Source organism: Centruroides vittatus, unplaced genomic scaffold, assembly GCF_030686945.1.
Source record: "Centruroides vittatus isolate TY-2023 unplaced genomic scaffold, ASM3068694v2 contig_876, whole genome shotgun sequence".
Taxonomy (NCBI): domain Eukaryota; kingdom Metazoa; phylum Arthropoda; class Arachnida; order Scorpiones; family Buthidae; genus Centruroides; species Centruroides vittatus.
Window position 1 is genome coordinate 1030437 of NW_027122568.1, and position 15069 is coordinate 1045505.

Genomic DNA, 15069 nt, shown 5'->3' on the forward strand with positions numbered 1-15069 from the left:
CAATAATGCCAAAATCAATATTGTATTCAAATTGGCAAAAACAAAAATGCAGAAAGTATTGTTTAAAATACAAAATGAATTATTATTACTACTTTTAAAGAATACTGAAAAATTTTACATAACTTAAGATCACATTTTTCTATAAATATTGCATATGTTTACATTTGTTGTATGTCTTTCAGAATTAGCATGAAGTTGCTGTTGAGAACAAATCTTACAGGAAAACTTTTTGATGGAAAAAGTAGGTTTATTTTCTATAATTTAGAAAGGATATGCATTTCAGGCTTTGTGCTCCTCTTCAATCCTTATTTTCTTAAATATATCAGCATAAAACTATGTAAGAAATTACCGAATGTGTTAAATTATATTTAACATACGTGCATACAAAAATTTTTTCAAAAAATATAATTATTTAAAAATTATTATAGTGACAGCAGGAATAACTAATTAGTAGTGATGTAACAAATAGTATATTTGGCCTCAGCCGAATACCGAATATTCGGCCAGGAGTGTGGCTGAATGGCCAAATATTCGGCCAAACTATTCGGCTTAATTAACGCACGTACAAAAATTGGCGCGCAAACCTCATTATGGCAAGGATTGCGCACTCTGCTCTCTATGGGCAAGCGCCAAATCCGACAGAGGGCGCTCAAGATGGCTGCCGAAACAGTAAGGAACCGACAATGTGTTTGTTCAATGCCTGAGCCGATTCAGTTTCCATCGGTGACGACTGTTGCGATGACCAAATGGAAGAACAAATCATTGAATTTATGTCAAATTCTAGACTGTATCGGCGACAGGAAACGTTACTTGTAGAAAGGTGAAGCCGTTTTGGATGCTGGACACATCGTATTTTGTGGATTAAACTCTAACAACAACACTGAAAGTTCATGTTGTTGCTTTAGTGTTGCAATCTCAGATATTGTCGTTTTAATACATCTCAATTACGGGGAGAATGCACGTGCAAAGCGGGACTGTCTGGTTTTCGTAAACCTGTAATAGCCGAGCATAATACTAAAATGAAAACAAAAAACGTAAATTAACTTATATTTTCAATTAAGAATTTTTTAAAAATTTGACTGGAAAGTTATCTCAACATACGTATATTGTAGATAGAAAATTTACCTATTTTCTTTCCGATCTGCGTACAAAAACAATTTTTCGACAGGCATGTCCATTTACAAAAAAAAATTAGACATTTTTTTTTCTTTTTATGTGGACGGCTTCAGATTTTCAAAAGAATAATTTTCAAACTTGAATTGGAATATTACCGCTACGTCATGACTACATAAGAATTATTATTTAAAAATAAAATAAAAGACTATCGTCTGTAGAATTAAAACACTTCTCACCTGTTACACGTTAACAGGTGAGAAGTGTTTAAATATTTTAAGCAGTATACACCATGTTCCAATATAAAAACATAACTATTATGATAAATAATACTATGTTCAGTGTTGTTGTTAGAGTTTAATCCACAAAATACGATGTGTCCAGCATCCAAAACGGTTTCACCTTCTACAAGACAACGTTTCCTGTCGGTTCCTTACCTGTTTCGGCAGCCATTTTGAGCGCCCTCTGTCGGATTTGGCGCTTGCCAATTGGACCGCTGTCACTACGATTTTTTCCTCTAGTGCCGAATTGGCTTATAATTTATGTAATAGCCGTAAATAGCCCGATATGATTCGGCAGTTGTTGGTATTTAGATGTAAGTTATAACTTATAAGTTATTTTATTTGCAATCGATCTTTTTAACGCTAAAATTTTGTTTTTACTACGTATTTGTAGACTGAATAGTGCCCTAAGGATATACTTTAGTGGGGACATATGGTCTAGTTTCTGCCCAGTTGTGGAACAGTTCAAATATATTATTGGGGGTTTTCTATTTGTGAAGTTTTGTGATATTTTAGTGCTATTGTTTTTGTCAATATTTTTAAAATTAACATGATTTCAAATGTTATCTTTTGCATATAATGAAAAATGCTCATTCTTTGCTTTAATTATAAAATAAATTATATATTATTATTATATTATATATACATCTTCTAGAAATAGATAAATAATTCTTTCATTAAATACGATAAGTTTCAATAAAATGTTTCGTAAATCATTTTAAAATATCGTAAAAAATATAAAAATATACGCAAATACAAATATAACATAATTAACTAAACAATAATATTAATGCCCGATACATTCTAACCTACACGCCATCAATGCCATAAGATATCGGGCTAGATAAAGGCTATAATATTATTTAATTACGAAATAATTTAATACTAGAGTTAGATGCTATTTCTTATTAACTTTAATAATTATAGTTTAATTTTCAGCATTAATAAAAGTTACCAAAATGATTAATTTACTGTGTTTTTGTTATTTCTTACTCCTGTTTTTAGGTATTCGGTATTCGGCTGAATAGTGAAACTAGGCCGAATAGGCCGAATACCGGGTAGTAACCGAATATTCGTTACATCACTACTAATTAGTAAAACTATAGGATAACATAAATAAAACTGAAATAAATTAAAAAATAAGTAATAAATAAATGTAGTAAAATGGCATTAAAATAATAAGACAATATACCTATAGAAATAAAATTAGTTTTGTTAAAATGTATAAAACCATGGGCTTTAAAGCATATATTGTTGAAATAGAAAATGAAAATAATGGCAAGTTAAATTCTTTAGATATCACTGTACAAAGATATGATAATTTTATCATTTTTTAAAAATACATTAAACCATGTGATGTCAGAAAAGTAATCAATTTCTATTCCATCACATCTATGTATAGAGCTAGTGGAACTGAGTTGAGCGCCATCTGTATGCAGGCAAAGAAAACTGCTTCGGGAAAACACGTGCATCTTTGGGTTGGATACGTACTGAAATGTGGTGCTTGTTTTCTTCCTGTGATAATGAACCAGATTTCTTCCACACAAAACTTCAAAAAATAACTGTTGTGTGGCTGGTTGTAGTGTTACCTATATTACTGCACCATCAGGTTTAAAAGTTAACCAGTAATGTGCGATAGTATTTTTTTAAAAATCGATATTAATATCGATAATACAACATACGTACAGTACGTACAGAATCAATACATTAAGTCAAAATAATCTACAGTCACTTCTCGACTTATGATGAAAAAATTTCATTAAAAAATTTTTAAAATGTATCAATTTTTTATAGTTTTCGTCAAATATATATCATATACATATATATCTTGCGATTCTTTGCGTCATCTTTAGTTTTGTTCTGCAGTTATTTACCCTTTGCGTGTGTTTGTATACGATCGCTAACTGTTTTGTTGATTAAGTACAGTCACTTCTCGACTTATGTCCGAAGTTGCAGAACTGAACTCGTCATAAGTCAAGAAGTGACTGTATTGACTAATGCAGGCATTACTTTGACCATAAACTGCAGAATGTATGTATATATTATATATTATTTAAATATATACTTATAAATAATATATAAATTTATAATTTATCAAATTGCTATTTATTAAAATATATGTATAGTGTTACACGTAACATACACAATTCATACAGAATAAATTCATATATTGCAAGAATGCTATTCTTCCACAACAAGAATCAAATGAATAAAATGTTGAAACAAAAGTAATGAACACGAAGTACTGAACTTTAAAATTATCACATTGAAAAATCGCTGGCAAGATCGTCGTCATCAGAATCTTCCTCACTAGAATATTTTTGTATGGTTGAAGCAGATGATGGTTTCCAAGTGTAATGTTTTATCATTGGTGCTTTTAAGTAGCTCCTTTGCTAATAACAGTGCTTCACAGGAATCGGTAAGAACTCGATTTTGTAGTTTAGTTTTTATTAAATTTAATTGCAAAAAAATACATTCAACTGCTGCACTTGAATGAGGAAGCAATAAAAACATCTATTTACTGCCAAAGTAAATAAAAAAAATATAGAAATATAAAATAAAAATGAATGTTTTGAAAGGTACTAAATTGAAAGGAAAGTTATTAGGATTTCATGAATGGTACTAGGAAAATGGAATTGGTATCTTGGTACTGGAACAAGTAAAAAGGTACTAGATTAGTAAAAAAGTACTAGGTGGAACAACACTGGTGCTGCCTTTGTAGCCCCGATTCTGTTACTCCAGCGTCACCGCTAGAGGTGCCTTGATCTAGTTTCGCCATTCCTTCCACTAGCTCTATACTAAAAAAAACATATTGAATATGTATATAAACAAAATTAAATTATGTATAAGTGATATAACAGACCAAAACATAGAAATTGAGCATACATACTGCATTTTTCAATTAAACACTTTCTCCAACAAAATTATTAACAAATGGATACATTACCACACAATAAAACAACCAATACCTAAATCACAAATAATTTATAGAAAACTAGATTATACCCTGATAATTTTTGAAAACATCCAAAAAAATATTAACACCGTATAATTTCATTCTAGTCCCTAGACTGAATAACAGAATCAAAAATTTCTTAAAAATCAAAGAACAAATTAATAGTAAATAGATGTTTTGTTAAATAATAATTTGGTTTACAGCTTCACTTGTATGTGTCAACCAAAATACTATTACATAGGTGAAACGAGTTTAATGTTAAAAATTTGAATAAGAGAATATATAAGGGCTGTGAAGTATGATTACACCAACTCAGCAGTTGCCACACACTGCAATTGTGACCATATTAATGTATATATTAGATATAAGTTTAGTTTTAAGTCTTCTTTCTTCTTCCTTTTGTTTTCTCAAATTTTTTATTAACATTCCTTCCTGTGGATGGGATAACCCTTTCCACGAACCACGTTAACAACAGGAAGTGAAGGCCCTGAGACTACTAGAACGATAAGAAGGTTCATTCTTGGGTCGGACTCTTGGTGAAGGTAGACGTGCAAAAGTTACACTCCTGCTCATCGTCTAGAAGGAAAAAGGGAGACAAAGGTGGCCTACAGAAAAAGAAAGGACCCTGCTAACATAAAGAGAAAGAGAGAGAGAGAGAGAGAGAGAGAGAGAGAGAGACAACGTCCCTTGTAACACATCACTCAATAAGTCTCCGGTCTGACACTGATCTGGCAACACTGTTGACAGACCCATATGATTTCTAGATAGTACCAACTGTAGGGCATGGAATCGCCTAGGCGTGCGATTTCCGCCCAGTTTTAATATAACGAACTTTCGTAACGGAAGAACCGTTAGAAGGACCATTAGGAAGATCCGTTAGAAGAACCGTTGAGTTTCAAATCGACGACAGACGGACGATTGGCTGGCAGAAAATGACCGTTGGCTGGACGTTGTGGAAACATTCAAATTTGATTGGCGGACGATTCAAACGCCGGCCGCTATATAAGCAGTAGTTTCGGCGGGAACGGGAGATCAGATCGGATTGGATTAGGATCGTTGTTACCGAAGTCCTAACTGTCTCTCTCGTTGGACGCTAAGGAAATCTGGGGAAAGTAAACTCCAGTGGTTTAGTACGAACTTGTTCCTGACTCAGAGGTGTTGTTAATTATAAGTCTGCTTGCGAGATCGTAAGGAGTTGTTCCAACGAACTTGTACAGGTATAGTCGGTTGTTGTTTGGACTAGTGTTTGTGCATAATTAATTGGAACGCTTCCTGTTTGTATCATTTTGTACATTTGTATTATAAATATAAACTTTGTGTTTCGTCAAACCGACTGAGTGGTTATTTTGAACATTACTCCAACCTTCATGCGATACGTCAAAATTTTGTAATATTCTGACAATTATTTTACAAGTTACATTGGTTTTAGTGACCCCAGTTTTTTAATTTTCAAAACAATGGATAAAAGAGAATTTCGTGTGCTGATTAAACATTGGGGAAAAATACTGTTGAAGCCAAACAGTGGCTTGATAAGCACTATGGAGACACTGCACCAGGAAAATCAACTGTTATTGACTGGTATGCTAAATTTAAGTGTGGTCGGACAAACACCGATGATGCTGAACGCTCTGGTTGCCCAAAATCGGCAGTTGTTCCAGAAAACATAAAAAAGTCCACAAAATAGTTTTGAAAGACCATAAAGTGAAGTTGCGTGAGATAGCTGACACCTTAAAGATATCAGAAGGTAGTGTTTTTACAATTTTACACGAAAATTTGAGCATGCGTAAGTTGCTTTCGAAGTGGGTGCCGCGTTTTCTCACACCAGACCAAAAACAACAACACGTTGATGATTCAGAGTGCTGTTTGGAGCTGTTCAAGCAAGATGAAAAAAATTTCTTGCATCAGTAAGTGACAATGGATAAAACATGGATCCATTATTTCACACCTGAATCAAAAAGATCATCAGCTGAGTAGACAGCAGCCAGTGAAAGTCGTCCAACGCGACCAAAATCTCAAAAGTCAGCAGGCAAGGTTATGGCATCCGTATTTTGGGATGCACATGGTATTTTGTTCATCGACTATCTTGAGAAAGGTAAAACTATCAATAGCGAATTTTACATAGCACTATTGGATCGATTGAGTGTAGAAATAAAAAAAAAGGCCCTCACATGCAAAAGAAAAAGGTGCTGTTCCACCAAGACAATGCCCCATGTCACAAGTCGATGAAAACAATGGTTAAATTAAATGAATTACACTTCAAATTGCTTCCTCACCTGCCGTACTCTCCAGATCTGGCCCCCAGTGACTACTGGCTTTTTGCAGACATTAAAAAGATGCTCCAGGGAAAGAAATTTGGCTCAAATAAAGAAGTGATTGCCGAAACTGAGGCCTATTTTGAGAGCAAAGATAAATCGTTCTACAAAAAAGGCATCGAAAAGTTAAAGGAGCGTTGGAATGAATGTATCACTCGTGAAGGAGAGTATGTTGATGAATAAAGTTGAATTTCTAAAAAAAAAGTTTTTCTTAGTTAGACCGGAGACTTATTGAGTGATGTGTTATAAGAAGATTCTTTGAAGAGATCCAAAAAAGATCATCGAGAAATGATTTACAGTGGTTCCTCACCAGAAGAACATCAATACCAAACAGAGAACCTGGGTATTCATTATAATCTCCTCTATCATACTAACACTTCTTGCTATTCTTCCTTTCCTTTTTAGTTTATAATTTAGTGTAAGTTAGTCATCAGATTACATGTCGGTCTTTTCTTATTTGTCACGAGCATGTTCCTTTGATCTGTATTCACTCGATTCCTTGCCCCGGTTTTAGATATTGTATAACATTAAGAGTTGGAATCCGAAAGAATCCTGTATATTGCTAATCACGTGAAAAAAATAATAATAATTATTGTTATTTTTTTTTGTGTACTGCCTCTCGTGGACTATTGTACACTTGTGTGACTATCACACAATCATGCTGGCTGTGAGATCTCACTTGACAGTGTCAAAATTCTTAAAAAAAAAAAAATTATTATAAAAAGAAAATTCTTTGAACACATTGAAATTATTAAAATAAATGAAATTCACAGAATGAATTTAAACACTGGCATTGTCATCAGTGAGATCTGGCAGCCTTTACTACTAAAATAGAAGAGTCCATTTTAAGATGTTCTTCCTCCCCCTCCCCATTTTAATTCACTGCATCATACAAAATATCAGACTTTCTGATAAACATACAGTGAATGTTTTTACCCTTTATTTTTAACAGAAGTAATTTTATTTCTATAGGTATACTGTCTTATTATTTTAATAACATTTTACTACATTCATTTATTTACTTATTTTTTAATTTATTTCAGTTTTATTTATGTTACCCCATAGTTTTACTAATTAGTTATTCCTGCTGTCACTAATAATTTTAAGGTAATTATATTTTTTGAAAAAATTTTTGTATGTGCATATGTTAAATATAATTTAACACATTCGGTAATTTCTTACATAGTTTTATGCTGATATATTTAAGAAAATAAGGACTGAAGAGGAGCATAAAGTCCAAAATGCATATCCTTTCTAAATTATAGAAAATAAACCTACTTTTTCCATCAAAAAAGGTGTTCCTGTAAGATTTGTTCTCAACATTAACTTTGTACTAATTCCAAATGACATACAACTAATTGAGAGAACAGTAAACAATCAAGAATTGAGTTTACATTCGTTTTTCTATTTTTAAATGAAAGTGAAACTTGGATAATTTAAAGTTATAGTTAATTTAAATATTTCCTCCAGACCCTTGAATTTCATTTAGAATGTAAGAAATTCCTCTTTAATTTTTCCTTTTGATTAATTTGAAGTAAAATTGTGAGTTTACAAAAAGTTCCTGCAATATTGAGATAAAATGTGTTTAGGCACTAATGTTGGTAACATTTATTAGAAAATTCCTGAGTACACAGTATTCAGCAGGTTTCTTAGCTTCAATTTACTTAAACAGTGCAATCCTTTGCATTAGATAGAAGGTGGAAAACATTGGTCTTCTTTTTGTACATTACTTGCATGTTTAAATCTTTTGCAATCCTTCTGTATTAGTGAAGGGACGGTTCATAGCTTAGGACTACCCAATTAGCTTGTTTTGTTAATGTTGGTATTAATTTAAAATTAGAATGCAACGGCATTCTATTTATAGAACGATTTTTCCATTCTACAGTTCCTGACAAGGGCCGATGAAAATGTGAATAGTGGCCAAAAACGTCAGAATATTGAATTTCTTTGCTGGAAATTTTGCATTGAGGTGTAATTCTTATCTACTATTCTAAGGAATAAGACATACTAACAAACTAAATACAGGGTGGCCCACAGAAAAGTAGCCTGCCAGGAGACATGAAGAATGAGCAAGTGGACTGTTTGTCTAAAACTTTATTAACTTATCCACATGTTACAACAGATACTGAAAGTGATTACCTTCCATGTCTATGCACCTGCACCTCTGGGTACATCACTGCATGTTAGTCGTTACTGCCTGCAGCTCTTCGACAGTGATGCTGCGGATGGTATTTGTGATGTTTTCCTTGAGTTCATCCAGAGTATGCAGATTGTTAGCATACACTTTCTGCTTTAAATTTTCCCACAAATAAAAATCACATGAGGACAAGTCCGGGGATTCACCTCTCCAATTCAGAGTGAGGCACCTGCTGGATATAGGAGGCAGGCTACTTTTGTATGGGCTACCCTGTACAAAACTTTATTTTATATATAATTATATAAAATATTAAAATATTGTACCATCTCTTTATTATACAGAACAACACACAATAAGTACTACACATAAAATTTGATGTATATAAAATATAATACATCAAAATATAAAATAATTAAATGTGTTCATTTTAATTTTTCTAAATATTAATAATTTAATTCCAAATATAAGTTTAGTGCTAGAAAAATCTATTAATGATACTGGTAGTTAAACATAAGTAAAATATTGCAACATTCAGAGCAAATCAACTCTTTATTTCAGTTATAAGTATTGATACTGAAAAAATTAAATTATAATTAAAATGATCAGAATAGAAAAAATATCAACTACTGAGTAATAGATAGAAATCATTCATTTTTTTGAAAATCACCTAACACACTGCCAGATGAGTCAATGCAACCTAAAAGTTTTAAAAAATTTGGAATAATTCCAATCTTGTTTCCCATATACTGATATCTGACAGTTGTCAGTTTTCCAACTTTGACAGTTTGACTTTACAATCTAGATCAAGTAGCAAACATTTTCCTGTATTTTCAATTTTTTGAATGTTTTCATAAAGATGTATATAACATTTACCAAAATTCTAGTTTCTAAATTTGTATGTCTCATCAATTTTTAAATATTTCTAAAATTCTTTTATAGGAATGTGTTTTTTTTTATGTTGTTTAATGTTATATTATTTTTATCAGTAGAATTTATAGTTTCTCTGTATAATCTTTCTTACATCTCCAAAATACTTAATAAGATGGAATTTACTGCATTACATGATTTAAAAGCAGCTGCTCAGTATAATATTGCTTTTCTGATGACCAGAATAGTTTGTACTTATATGAATCATGCATTTTGCTAAGAATACATATATGTTTATTTTCTGATTTTCTATACATTTTATTATTATTTCTCCATTTATTGATATTATTTTCATTCTGAAAAAATGTATTGGTTAAAGCTCTGTTGATTCAATTCTATTTTTAAATGGAATTTATCATTATTAATAAAACTGAAAGCGTGGACACTTCATTTACCTTCTATATAAAATATCTACATATTTTCTATATATAGAAATAATAATTTTCTCTAATAACTTTTCTTCAAATTTATATTTATATTTATATTTTTTATGGACTTTAAAAGAAATTGAAATAAAAAGTTAAAAATATGATATAAAAGCAATACAGTGGGTGATCGGTTAACGAACAAATTGGATAACAAACATTTCTGCGAAAGATTTTTATGTTCAGACAATGACCACATGTTCAAATAACAAACATCTCACAGAACAAACACAAGAAGAAGCAATTTAAAATAATGAATACTATTTGGTCTTCCCTTATCTTCAGGCAACAATTCAAAGCTTTTTGGAGCACAGGAGACATTACCCACTGTAGTTTATTTGGAAAGAAAAATTAAATGTCTAAAGAAATTCTCATATCATTTAAAAAATAGTGTACTTGATTTAGAAATTGCAGTAGATTAACAGAATTTTTAAAATTTTGTTTGCAGTCCTAAATGTAAGTTAAAAACATCAAGGAATAAAAACAGTAATTTGTAAATAAACAAATAAATAAATCTATTTATATACTTTTTGAACATATAACATATGTACTGTATATGTAACATTTTTTGGTTAAGGTTACCTATGGTAGCGAACATGGCGGCTCATCTCTGAAACAGTGGGGACGCACGTTCTAACCTAACCTAACCTATTCTAATAAATTACCCCTATTCTAATAATTTGATTGGCAACAATTATGGTAATTTATTAGAATAGGTTAGGTTAGGTTAGAATGTGCGTCCCCACTGTTTCAGAGACAAGCTGCCATGTTCACTACCATAGGTAACATTAACCCATTTTTCAATTGTGAACTAGAAAAATGAATAATTATAAATATGAATTATTCATTTAAAATCAGTTTTTAAATCATATCATTAATATAGTAAAAGAGATTTTTACTTTGCCAGGCACTACTGGCACCCTGTTAGGATTATAAGTTATACCTATAAGTCAGGGATGGCAAACCTTTTTCAGTCCGCATGCCATATTGTAAGCATACTTAGCTTTAAAGATGTTAATGCATGCCAAAGTCTTAGACTTCGAATAATGATATTTAAAGAAATTAAACAAATATGCTTTAATTCAAATAAATGTAAAAAATCTGATTGAAAAAAAGATGATCAGGTGATAAACAGAAAGGATGATTGAAAAAGACAAAAATCATATGATACATTACGTGCCAGATGATTTCTCTTACGTGTCACTTTAGGCACGGGTGCCATAGGTTTGCCATCCCTGCTATAAGTAAAACAAAAAGCAAAGAAGGAACCCTGATTCAAGAGTAATTCTTCACAAGAAACAAGGTACAATTACACCTGTGAATGAGATGGTTGAAATCTTGTCAGAGCTGTAGACAAACCCATAGGAGCAAAAAAGTCAAAGAAAGGAACCATACCTGTATATGTGACTGTTCGCAAGATACAGTTCCCCAAAATCAGCCTACTTCTAGGTCACACATGATCACAAGTCGTGTTGTTCCACTAAGACTATTGCATACATGTCGGGCGTCAATAAAGACTCACTATTCCTCACCTTGAACAACATGGAGCATGGAGAATAGACATTATAGAGCTAGTGAAACTGAGTTGAGCGACACCTGTACACAGGCAAAGAAAACTGCTTCGGGAAAACACATGCGTCTTTGGGTTGGATATGTACTGAAACGCGGTGATTGTTTTCTTCCTGTGATAATGAACTACAGCTTTCTGCCACACAAAACTTCAAAAAAATAACTGTTGTGTGGTCGGTTGTAGTGTTACCTGTATTTACCTATATTACTGCGCCACCAGTTACAAAGTTTTATTCGTTTCTGAATGAACAATACCCTGGGAGGAAAGAGAGATGGCTGGCTGCAATTTAATTCCTGAGGTTAATTATATAATGATGTGTTGATTTCTAACCAATCTTCTGTTATAAAACCTTAGTTGGCTCTATTTTAAATTTAGTTCTCAAGTGTAAACTTTAGTAATTTTCTTTTTTCTTTTATATTATTTTGTTAATCTAACAGATATTAATTGCCATATGATGTGATATTTGAATTTAAGAAATCTGTGGAAGAAAGGAATAAGAAGCAAAATTACAATAGAGAGTCGTTAATCCAAATCAATTGGGGACTGGGGTTATTCGGATTAGTGATTTGTTCGGATAACCGATTATGTATGAAAAAATATATTAACCTGTCCAATGTTCAAATTTTTCTCTGTTGCGTGTCGCTTCGTGTCAAATTTTCGTCGATTTTAAACCTAATGAAAATTTTTATAATAATAATGGAGGCTATTGTATCGTTAAAAATTATTTCTTTATTTTGTACAAACAAAATAAATATATTGAAGAATATAAAAACATGAAAATTATACTTTAGAAGTAAATCTAGTATCAAAAACATTCCATTCAGCACGACACAGTCCAACTGAAAATCGTTCGGATAACCGGCAATTCGGATTACCGGGATTCGAATTAACGACTCTCTACTGTAGTAAATGAAGGTAAAAGTTCTCCCTGTTAATACAATACTATTAGCTACTGTTATGGTCCTTATTGAAGCTCCTCTATATATATGGTTAGTTATAAATTTCATTATTTACCATGCAATGGATATATAGTTTACTTCCATGCCAACCTTTAAATTGTACAAAATTAAGAGTATAATAAATATCAGAATATTAATACTGCTCATTCCTAATGATCTACAGTCACTTCTTGAGTTATGATGAAAAACTTTCATTAAAAAATTTTTAAAATGTATCAATTTTTTATAGTTTTCGTCAAATATATATCATATACATATATATCTTGCACACTTCTGACAATTGATTGCGTCATCTTAGTTTTGTTGTACCCTTTGCGTGTGCTTGTATAAGATGGCTAACTGTTTTGTTGTAAGTACTGTACAGTCACTTACATCCGGAATTGCAGAACTGAACCCCATCGTAAGTCGGGAAGTGACTGTATTGACTAATGCAAAAATTAATTTGACCGTAAACTGCTGAATGTACTGTACATATATATTATTTAAATATATACTTATAAATAATATATAAATTTATAACTTACCAAATTTCTATTTAATAATATATATTTAGTGTTAAATGTAACACAAAATTCATATATTGCAAGAATGCTATTATTCCTCAATAACAATCAAATAAGCAAAATGTCGAAACAAAAGTAATGAACATGAAGTACTGAACTTTAAAATTATCACATTGAAAAATCGCTGGCAAGATCGTCGTCATCAGAATCTTTCTCACTAGAATGTTTTTGTATGGTTGAAGCAGATGATGGTTTCCAAATGTAATGTTTTATCATTAGTGCTTTTAAGTAGCTCCTTTGCTAATAACAGTGCTTCACAAGAATTGGTAAGAACTTGATTATGTAGTTTAGTTTTTATTAAATTTAATGGCAAAAAATACGTTCAACTGCTGAACGAGGAAGCAATAAAAGCATCTATTTACTGCCAAAGTAAAATAAAAAAAAATATAGAAATATAAAATAAAAATGAATGTTTTGAAAGGTACTATTAAAAGTAAAGGTATTAGGTTTTCATGAATAGTACTATTAAAATGGTATTGGTATCTTGGTACTGGAACAAGTAAAAAGATACTAGATTAGTACAAAAGTACTAGGTGGAATAACACTGGTGCCGGCTTTGTAGCCCTGATTCTGTTACTCGGCGTCGTCGCTAGAGGCACCTCGATCTAGTTTCGTCATTCCTTCCACTAGCTCTATACTGGTACCGGTACATGCTAAAAACTGGCCTTTCGAAATAAATATCTTGTGAAGGGTTGCTCATAGAGATATGGTTCTTTTGACTTTTTTGTTCCTATGAGGATGCTCTACAGCTCTGTTAAGGTCCCAATTCAGAAGTTGAATTGAGCAACATGTACTACCTAAAGCTATTATGTACCAATAATTCTACGATAGAAATAAGTGAAAAAATTCTGTTAATTTAATATCAATGATCAATTATTTGTTAACATATCTTTCATTTTTAAATATTTCTATCTTTTACATTTTCTTTTAATCTTTTGTAGTAATACTAATTTAAATTTTATATATGAAAAGAGTTGGTACGTTTTTGGTAACTTATGTGCATGTGTTATATATTATCTAAAAAGTATCTTTTACCTACGGTGAGGTCTATAGGGTACAGTGTGTTCTATAGGGTAAAAAGTACTTTTACTCTATAGATTATACTAATTATTAATTAATAAATGTAATCATATAATTTCAAAACGTATTCTAATACATATTTTGTTAAATTTAACAAAACTTAAAAGTCTTAATAACTGAAGAAATAAAACAATGTAAGAGAAAAACTATTATAAAGTATTTATCATTTTTTAAAGTATATAATATAAAACTAAATTATTTTTTAAACAATGAATGAAAAATTTATTGGTAATGATTTAAATTTTGTTATAAACCTCACCTTTTTTCCCAAATAAATCTTATTTCGTAAAATATATCGAAAAATCTCGAAATAATTCCATTTTAATTACGAAATTTAAAAAATCATCTCCAAAATACATTTACCAACTTCAATAAAGGCCGCCATTTTGGACACCGGCATTAAAAAAAATATTAGGGATTTTAATATTTAAATTAAATATTATTTTAGCAATAAGATTATTTAATTTTTTATATATACCAATGCTTAATATAAATAAATTATATTTAATTAATACAGTATATTTCTTCCAGTCACTGACAGTAATTTGTGGAAATTTCCCACCTTCGTTAAAAATTAGGGATATTGGGGAAAAGGGAAATTTCTTGAACTTTTGTGGGATATTTTAGCGAATTTTTTTTTTTTTAATTAATCTAAATTTCTCCACGTTTCTAAGATCTGAATCTTTGTTTAATTGATGTTATATATTAGAAACAATAAATAAGTAACATGTCATTTTTAAAATGAA

The 15069-nt window shown here is 31.0% G+C and overlaps 1 protein-coding gene and 1 pseudogene across 2 annotated transcripts in view; one reads left to right on the forward strand and one right to left on the reverse strand.

The window, feature by feature from the left end:
* Positions 1-14707, reverse strand: part of LOC136983105 (mitochondrial proton/calcium exchanger protein-like) — a 67749-nt gene extending 53042 nt beyond the window's left edge. Inside the window, exon 1 of one of the 2 annotated variants that reach the window (XM_067279739.1) lies at positions 14583-14707. The gene's annotated coding sequence lies outside the window, so the exon portion shown is untranslated. Of the gene's footprint in view, positions 1-9466; positions 9496-14582 lie in introns of those variants that run through there. The other variant, XM_067279740.1, reaches the window with a different exon arrangement.
* Positions 5808-6860, forward strand: LOC136983123 (protein GVQW3-like; annotated as a pseudogene).
* Positions 14708-15069: the final 362 nt, after the last annotated feature.